The sequence below is a fragment of the Triticum urartu genome, chromosome 7 (assembly GCF_003073215.2).
Source record: "Triticum urartu cultivar G1812 chromosome 7, Tu2.1, whole genome shotgun sequence".
Taxonomy (NCBI): domain Eukaryota; kingdom Viridiplantae; phylum Streptophyta; class Magnoliopsida; order Poales; family Poaceae; genus Triticum; species Triticum urartu.
The window spans coordinates 43,276,992-43,287,500 of record NC_053028.1 but is presented as its reverse complement, the minus strand read 5'-3'; positions in this window follow the sequence as shown (position 1 = coordinate 43,287,500).

The following is a 10,509-nucleotide window of genomic DNA, read 5'->3' as shown; positions in this document are numbered from 1 at the left end:
TAGAATCATTACTGTGTAATCTAGATTATTGACTCTAGTGCAAGTGGGAGACTGAAGGAAATATGCCCTAGAGGCAATAATAAAGTTATTATTTATTTCCTTATATCATGATAAATGTTTATTATTCATGCTAGAATTGTATTAACCGGAAACATAATACATGTGTGAATACATAGACAAACAGAGTGTCACTAGTATGGCTCTACTAGACTAGCTCGTTAATCAAAGATGGTTAAGTTTCCTAATCATGAACAAGGAGTTGTTATTTGATTAACGAGGTCACATCATTAGTTGAATGATCTGATTGACATGACCCATTCCATTAGCTTAGCACCCGATTGTTTAGTATGTTGCTATTGCTTTCTTCATGACTTATACATGTTCCTATGACTATGAGATTATGCAACTCCCGTTTGCCGGAGGAACACTTTGTGTGCTACCAAACGTCACAACGTAACTGGGTGATTATAAAGGAGCTCTACAGGTGTCTCCAATGGTAGATGTTGGGTTGGCGTATTTCGAGAATAGGATTTGTCACTCCGATTGTCGGAGAGGTATCTCTGGGCCCTCTCGGTAATGCACATCACTTAAGCCTTGCAAGCATTGCAACTAATAAGTTAGTTGCGGGATGATGTATTACGGAACGAGTAAAGAGACTTGCCGGCAACGAGATTGAACTAGGTATTGGATACCGACGATCGAATCTCGGGCAAGTAACATACCGATGACAAAGGGAACAACGTATGTTGTTATGCGGTCTGACCGATAAAGATCTTCGTAGAATATGTATTAGCCAATATGGGCATCCAGGTCCCGCTATTGGTTATTGACCGGAGACGTGTCTCGGTCATGTCTACATTGTTCTCGAACCGTAGGGTCCGCACGCTTAACGTTACGATGACAGTTATTATGAGTTTATGCATTTTGATGTACCGAAGGTTGTTCGGAGTCCCGGATGTGATCACGGACATGACGAGGAGTCTCGAAATGGTCGAGACGTAAAGATTGATATATTGGAAGCCTATGTTTGGACATCGGAAGTGTTCCGGGTGAAATCGGGATTTTACCGGATTACCGGGAGGGTTACCAGAACCCCCCGGGAGCCAAATGGGCCAACATGGGCCTTAGTGGAAAGGTGAAAGGGCTGCCCACATAGGGCTGCACGCCTTCCCCCTCTCTCTAGTCCTATTAGGACTAGGAGAAGGTGGCTGGCCCCCCTCTCTCCCTTTCCCACTTGGGAATCCTAGTTGGACTAGGATTGGGGGGGAGTCCTACTCCCGGTAGGAGTAGGACTCCTCCTGCGCCTCCCTCCTTTGGCCGGCCAGCCTCCCCCCCCCTTTCATCCTTTATATACGGGGGTAGGGGACACCCCAAGACACACAAGTTGATCCTTGAGATCGTTCCTTAGCCGTGTGCGGTGCCCCCTGCCACCAAATTCCACCTCGATCATACCGTTGTAGTGCTTAGGCGAAGCCCTGCATCGGTAGTACATCAAGATCGTCACCATGCCATCGTGCTGACGGAACTCCTCCCCGAAGCTTTGCTGGATCGGAGCCCGGGGATCGTCATCGAGCTGTACGTGTGCTAAGAACTCGGAGGTGCCGGAGTAACGGTGCTTGGATCGGTCGGATCGGGAAGAAGACGTACGACTACTTCCTCTACGTTGTGTGATCGCTTCCGCAGTCGGTCTGCGTTGGTACGTAGACAACACTCTCCCCTCTCGTTGCTATGCATCACCATGATCTTGCGTGTGCGTAGGAAAATTTTGAAATTACTACGTTCCCCAACACGTGCTTGGTATGACACACTCAAAGACTTCCTGAAGAGCAAAGGCTTCAAACCTAGTTCCCTGGATCCCACTCTCTTCACGAAGACATATGATGGTGAACTTTTTGTGTGCCAAATATATGTGGATGACATTATCTTCGGCTGCACTAATCAGAAATACAGTGATGAGTTTGGATGCATGATACAAGAGCAATATCAGATGTCCATGATGGGTGAGCTGAAGTTCTTCCTTGGTCTTCAAATACGGCAACAACGCAACGGCATCTTCATATCGCAAGAGAAATACCTCAAAGATTGCCTGAAGAAGTTTGGAATGCAAGACTGCAAGGGTTATACGACGCCAATGCCTACCAAGAGTCATCTGGATTTTGATGCCAATGATAAAGAGTTCGATCAAAAGGTATACCGCTCCATGATTGGCTCTTTGCTTTATTTATGTGCATCTAGGCCAGATATCATGCTTAGTGTTTGCATGTGTGCCCGGTTCCAAGCAGCACCAAAGTAATCGCATCACTTAGCTGTGAAGTGAATTCTTTGATATTTGGCTTACACCCCAACACTAGGATTATGGTTTCCAAAAGGCTCAGAGTTTGATCTAGTTGGATTCTAGGACGCTAATTATGCTGGTGACAAGGTGGATCGCAAGTCTACATCAGGCACATGTCACTTTCTGGGACGATCACTTGTGTGTTGGACTTCAAAGAACCAGAACTGTGTATCTCTCTCCACTGCTGAATCTGAATACATTGCTGCTGGATCTTGCCGCGCTCAGCTTCTATGGATGAAGCAAACACTCATAGACTATGGTATTCATTTGAAGCAAGTGCCACTCTACTGCGACAATGAAAGCACCATCAAGATCGCTAACAACCCAGTTCAACACTCGAAGACAAAGCACATTCAGATCCGTCATCACTTTCTCAGAGATCATGTCACACTAGTGCAGAACCAGGCAATAGCACCAGTTCGTAAGGGCCTTTAGTGCCGGTTCGATAACCGGCACTAAAGTGTGGGCACTAAAGGTCCCCCCCTTTAGTACAGGGTTCAGCATGAACCGGTGCTAAAGGGCAACCACGTGGCACGAGCCAGCTCCAGGGTCAGGGAGCCCTTTAGTACCGGTTGGTGACACCAACTGGTATTAAAAGGTTGGGGGGTTTTGGATTTATGATTTCTTTTTCATTTAATTTTGTGTTTTCCATTTAATTCTTTTTCGTTTGCTGGTATTTTACGATACTACATATTGTACACGTTATGCATATATATAAATAGAATTTCTAGTAGAACCGATCATATATATGGACTGTCATATTTGGCACACGTGTGGTGGATAGCAAAACTACCACACCACCAATCCTTGTAGATAAATGACTCATATAGAAGGGCTCGTTCCGCTCGATCGAACGAGCATTTGAACTCGGCTCGATCGTAGGAGGCTTCCACCGAATTTTTTCCTCCCGATTTTTATTTTCAAAACGTTTTTTCTCTCTCCCGGTTTTATGCTAGTTAATTTAGGTGGGAAGAAAAAGAAATAATAAAGTGCTTAAAAGAGGACTTGAACTCAGGTCTAATGCGTGCCCACTATGACTAATAACCAACTCACCCATCTTAAGTTGTTGTCCATAGTATGCAAACGACGGAATTTGAACCCTTCTTCTTTCTACCATGTCAACGAAAAGCTTAATTTTAGGCTTGATAACTTTGGCCGAGCAGCATGATAACTATGACATGTGCATGCTGATAACTTCATACATTAACACCCCTGGTTATAAAAATGACATGATAAAGCAGGTAACTATTTCATGAGAAGGTCGGTAACTACAGTGTGAAAATTCACAGTAACTTTAAACATGTGCAACATCGTAATTTTGCACAAAATTTAAAGTGCGCACCGCCGGGGGGGAGGGGGGGGGTATGTTTGAACAACCCCCTTCCTTCGTGAAAAGTTACCCCATGGCGTTTTGAGTGTACGTTATTTTTTCAGAAGAAGCCCTGAATAGCATACAAAAGAGGACAAAAAACATGAAGTTTTTGACATACTACATCCATGTTTCAATTACCGCGATGTTTATAAATAGTAATCAAGTTTCACTTCGTTCTATTATCATGCAATTTTCACATAGTTTACTAGGGTAAATTTTCCAATAATTTTTTCTCATAGGTTAAAAATTACGCGGTGTTTCCTGAAAAAATTACCATGGTGTTTGTACATAAGTTATCAGTTCTTCGGTTTGTGTATTAACATGTTATTTGCACACAATTTACCAAGGGTATGTTTTTCAACCACCTTTCCCCCTTTTGGTCAATGTTACCGTGGTGTTTATACCCAAGTTATCAAATCTGCAGTTCGTATATTATCATGGCACTTACACACAAGTTATCGATTGTATGTTTTTCAACAACTTTTGCCCTTCGCAAAAAATGTTACGCGGTGCTTATTCGTATATTACCATGCTATTTTCACATAAGTTACCAAGGATGTGTTCTTAAACAACTTTTTCCTGTTTGGTCAATGGAACCGCGGTGTTTTGTACATAAATTATCGGGTATGTGACACATATATTACCGTACTATTTACACATAAATTAGCGAGCATATGTTTTCAATAAAAAGTTTCTCCGAGTCAGAAAGTTATCATCATGTTTTTGTATGTAAGGTATCAGTTAACTGGTGCTTTTAATTACCAAGTTATTACATAGAGATTACCGGTGGCACATTTGTAATACACCCCTTGGGGTCAAGTTATTGTGGTGTTTGTATGTATGCTATCAAGTCCGGCGGGAGTGTAAATTATCAATCTATTTACACATAAGTTACGTGGTTATGTTTTTTCACCTACTTTTCTTGGGTCAAAATTACACTGATGTTTTGCGGTTAAAATATCAGTCTGCGGGTATGTTTCCTAATAACTTTTTCCCTGGTTCAAAATTACCACGGTGTTTTTTGCGCAAGTTATCATGTCTAACAGTTGTGTAATTATTACCAGTGCTATTTGCATAGAGTTACAGGGTTTGTTTTCAATAATAATTTCTATGTCAAATTTATCATGGTGTTTGTAACGTAAAATTATTCAGATCAATTGTATATAAATTATCATGATATTTAACATAGAAGTTACTGAGAGTATATTTCCTACATCAATCTTTTTTTTCGGTCAAATGAGCATGATATTTATACGTAAGTTGGTAAGGTCTTAAAATGTAGTACAAATGATGCACCAATTGAAGCTAAAAACCCCACAGAACATGTTTTCTTTAGTCAACATTAAGTTTTTCCTGACTGGGCCTCTACCCAGCATGGGCCCAGCCCAACTCTTTTTCTCTCTCTGAAGCACCAGAAAATGTTGTCTTCAACCTCCAACCAACGAAACCTGTATCTGAAAACTGAAAAACTGAAAACTGAAACAAGAACTCCCAATTAATCCATCATACTTGTTGATTAGGCTAACGAATCGCGTGGACTTCAACATGAAATTCGTAGATCTCTTCATTGCGAAATCCATTTTAGTTGAGCAACGCATTATTGTTTCAAGATGAAGGAGAGTCGATGCAAAGTGTCCAATCTTGAAGTCGGCGCTCGCCGGAGCCTATGGCGAGTGTTGGCCGTGGAAGGAGCTGCTCGCCGGAGTAGCAGGCTATGGCGGTGACTTGAGGAGGCGCTGGTGCTCGAGGGGTGCGTGCTCGCGGCGCCATGCCTGGGCGCTCAGGCGAAGGAGTCGTGAACGGAGATGCAGATCGAGCGGCTGCCAGATCTGACGGCGCTGGATGCGGTTTGGCTTGCCGTCGGCGGCTCGCCGGAGGAGGATGCGGCGAGGCGGGCTCGGACTTGGCGGCAGGGAGGAGGAATCATAGGAAGACACCGTTGGCTGGGGACTTGGTGCGGGGGAGGAATACGGGATGAAGACTTATGCATGCGATGCCGATCGAAGGGACACCGAGTGGTGTGGCAGTTTTGCAATCGGGCACAGGGTTGCCAAATACATATTTCGATATATATATATATATATATATGACAATACTATTTACTCCCATTTGGATCACAACGCCCTATACAGGAGCCGCGGTGGTGTTCCCGAACTCCACCGAAAAAAATGATCCTGTGTCCGACACCTCCCACGCCTCGATCCCCACCTCCCTCGCCTCGATCCCCCAACCCCCCCCCCCCCCCCGCGGCCCCCCCCCCCCCCCCCGCCAGTGCTCCTCTCCGCCCGGCCGCGGTGGTGTTTCTCGTTTATGGAGGTGACAAAGAGCTCATCGTAAATGGTTACGTTGACGCAAGCTTTGACACTGATGCGGACGATTCTAAATCGCAAACTGGATACATGTTTATATTAAACGGTGGAGCTGTTAGTTGGTGCAGTTCTAAACAAAGCGTCGTGGCGGGATCTACGTGTGAAGCGGAGTACATAGCTGCTTCGGAAGCAGCAAATGAAGGAACTCATATCCGATCTAGGTGTCATACCTAGTGCATCGGGTCCAACGAAAATCTTGAAGGAAATATGCCCTAGAGGCAATAATAAAGTTATTATTTATTTCCTTATATCATGATAAATGTTTAATATTCTGCTAGAATTGTATTAACCGGAAACATAATACATGTGTGAATACATAGACAAACTTAGTGTCACTAGTATGCCTCTACTTGACTAGCTCGTTAATCAAAGATGGTTATGTTTCCTAACCATGAACAATGTGTTGTTATTTGATTAATGAGGTCACATCATTAGTTGAATGATCTGATTGACATGACCCATTTCATTAGCTTAGCACCCGATCGTTTAGTATGTTGCTATTGCTATTCTTCATGACTTATACATGTTCCTATGACTATGAGATTATGCAACTCCCGTTTACCGGAGGAACACTTTGGGTACTACCAAACATCACAACGTAACTGGGTGATTATATAGGAGTACTCCAGGTGTCTCCAAAGGTAGATGTTGGGTTGGCGTATTTCGAGATTAGGATTTGTCACTCCGATTGTCGGAGAGGTATCTCTGGGCCCTCTCGGTAATACACATCACATAAGCCTTGCAAGCATTTTGACTAATAAGTTAGTTGCGAGATGATGTATTACGGAACGAGTAAAGAGACTTGCCGGTAACAAGATTGAACTAGGTATTGGATACCGACGATCGAATCTCGGGCAAGTAACATACCGATGACAAAGGGAACAACGTATGTTGTTATGCGGTCTGACCGATAAAGATCTTCGTAGAATATGTAGGAGCCAATATGGGCATCCAGGTCCCGCTATTGGTTATTGACCGGAGATCTGTCTCAGTCATGTCTACATTGTTCTCGAACCGTAGGGTCTGCATGCTTAACGTTACGATGACAGTTATTATGAGTTTATGCATTTTGATGTACCGAAGTTAGTTTGGAGTTCCGGATGTGATCACGGACATGACGAGGAGTCTGGAAATGGTCGATACATAAATATTGATATATTGGACGGCTATATTCGGACACCGGAAGTGTTCCGGGTGATTTCGGAGAAAACCGGAGAGCCGGAGAGTTACCGGAACCCTACCGGGAGAAGTAATGGGCCATATGGGCCTTAGTGGAGAGAGAGAGGGGCTGCCAGAGGTGGGCCGCGCGCCACCTCTTCCCTGGTCCAAATTGGATTAGGGGAGTGGGGCGGCGCCCCCCCTTTCCTTCTCCCACTCCACCTCCTACTAGGAGGAGGACTCCTCCTTGGCGCGCCACAACCTGGCCGGCCGGCCTCTTCCCCTTGCTCCTTTATATACGGGGGCAGGGGGCACCCCAAGACACACAAGTTGATCCACGTGATCGTTCCTTAGCCATGTGCGGTGCCCCCTGCCACCATATTCCACCTCGATCATATCGTTGTAGTGCTTAGGCGAAGCCCTGCGTCGGTAGAACATCAGATCGTCATCACGCCATCGTGCTGATGGAACTCCTCCCTGAAGCTTTGCTGGATCGGAGCCCGGGGATCGTCATCGAGCTGTCGTGTGCTATGAACTCGGAGGTGCCGGAGTAACGGTGCTTGGATCGGTCGGATCGGGAAGAAGACGTACGACTACTTCCTCTACGTTGTGTCAACGCTTCCGTTGCGATCTACAAGGGTACGTAGATCAGACTCTCCCCCTCTCGTTGCTATGCATCACAATGATCTTGCGTGTGCGTAGGAATATTTTGAAATTACTACGTTCCCCAACATTTGAAATTACTACGTTCCCCAACAAATCTTTTGTGACAATACTGGTGCAATTGCTTTGGCAAAGGAATCCAGATTTCACAAGAGAACCAAGCACATTAAGAAACGCTTCAATTCCATCCGGGGTTTATTCCAGTTGGGAGACATAGAAATTTGCAAGATACATACGGATCTGAATGTTGCAGACCCGTTGACTAAGCCTCTTCCACGAGCAAAACATGGTCAGCACCAAGGCTCCATGGGTGTTAGAATCATTACTGTGTAATCTAGATTATTGACTCTAGTGCAAGTGGGAGACTGAAGGAAATATGCCCTAGAGGCAATAATAAAGTTATTATTTATTTCCTTATTTCATGATAAATGTTTATTATTCATGCTAGAATTGTATTAACCGGAAACATAATACATGTGTGAATACATAGACAAACAGAGTGTCACTAGTATGCCTCTACTTGACTAGCTCGTTGATCAAAGATGGTTAAGTTTCCTAACCATATACATGAGTTGTCATTTGATTAACGGGATCACATCATTAGGAGAATGATGTGATTGACTTGACCCATTCCGTTAGCTTAGCACTTGATCGTTTAGTTTGTTGCTATTGCTTTCTTCATGACTTATACATGTTCCTATGACTATGAGATTATGCAACTCCCGTTTACCGGAGGAACACTTTGTGTGCCACCAAACGTCACAACGTAACTGGGTGATTATAAAGGTGCTCTACAGGTGTCTCCAATGGTGGATGTTGGGTTGGCGTATTTCGAGATTAGGGTTTGTCACTCCGATTGTCGGAGAGGTATCTCTGGGCCCACTCGGTAATGCACATCACTATAAGCCTTGCAAGCATTGCAACTAATGAGTTAGTTGTAGGATGATGTATTACAGTACGAGTAAAGAGACTTGCCGATAACGAGATTGAACTAGGTATTGAGATACCGACGATCGAATCTCGGGCAAGTAACATACCGATGACAAAGGGAACAACATATGTTGTTATGCGGTCTGACCGATAAAGATCTTCGTAGAATATGTAGGAGCCAATATGGGCATCCAGGTCCCACTATTGGTTATTGATCAGAGAGGTGTCTCGGTCATGTCTACATAGTTCTCGAACCCGTAGGGTCCGCACGCTTAACGTTCGTTGACGATATAGTACTATATGAGTTATGTATGTTGATGACCGAATGTTGTTCGGAGTCCGGGATGAGATCACGGACATGACGAGGAACTCCGGAATGGTCCGGAGATAACGTTTGATATATGGGATAGTAGTGTTTGATCTCTGGAAGGGTTCCGGAATTCACCGGAAGGGGTTCGGATGTTTCCCGAAATGTTTGGGCACGAGAACACTTTATCTGGGCCAAAGGGGAAAGCCCACGAGGTTTTTGGAAAGTGCAAAAGGAAGTTTTGCGGAGACCAGAGGCTAGACGCCAGGAACCCTGGCGTCTAGGGGGTAGACGCCGGGAACCCTGGCGTCTAGCCCTGGAGTCCGAGAAGGACTCTTGCCTTTCGGGTGAAACCGACTTTGAGGAGGCTTTTACTCCAAGTTTCGACCCTAGGGCTCAACATATAAATAGAGGGTAGGGCTAGCACCAAAGACACATCAAGAAACACCAAGCCGTGTGCCGGCAACCCCGTCCCCTCTAGTTTATCCTCCATCATAGTTTTCGTAGTGCTTAGGCGAAGCCCTGCGGAGATTGTTCTTCACCAACACCGTCACCACGCCGTCGTGCTGCCGGAACTCATCTACTACTTCGCCCCTCTTGCTGGACTGAGAAGGCGAAGACGTCACCGAGTCGAACGTGTGCAGAACTCGGAGGTGCCGTGCTTTCGGTACTTGGATCGGTCGGACGTGAAGACGTATGACTACATCAACCGCGTTGATATAACGCTTCCGCGAACGGTCTACGAGGGTACGTAGACAACACTCACCCCTCTCGTTGCTATGCATCACTATGATCTTGCGTGTGGGTAGGAATTTTTTTGAAATTACTACGTTCCCCAAAAATAACTTATACATGTTCCTATGACTATGAGATTATGCAACTCCCGAATACCGGAGGAACACTTAGTGTGCTATCAAACGTCACAATGTAACTGGGTGACTATAAAGATGCTCTACAGGTGTCTCCGATGGTGTTTGTTGAGTTGGCATAGATCAAGATTACGATTTGTCACTCCGTGTATCAGAGAGGTATCTCTGGGCCCTCTCGGTAATGCATATCACAATTAGCCTTGCAAGCAATGTGACTAATGATATAGTTGCGGGATGTTGCATTATGGAACGAGTAAAGAGACTCGACGGTAACGAGATTGAACTAGGTATTGAGATACCGATGATCGAATCTCAGGCAAGTAACATACAGATGACAAAGGGAACAACATATGTTGTTATGCGGTTTGACCGATAAAGATCTTCGTGGAATATGTAGGAACCGATATGAGCATCCAGGTTCCACTATTGGTTATTGAATGGAAGAGAGTCTCGGTCATGTCTACATAGTTCTCGAACCCGTAGGGTCCGCACGCTTAACGTTTGAT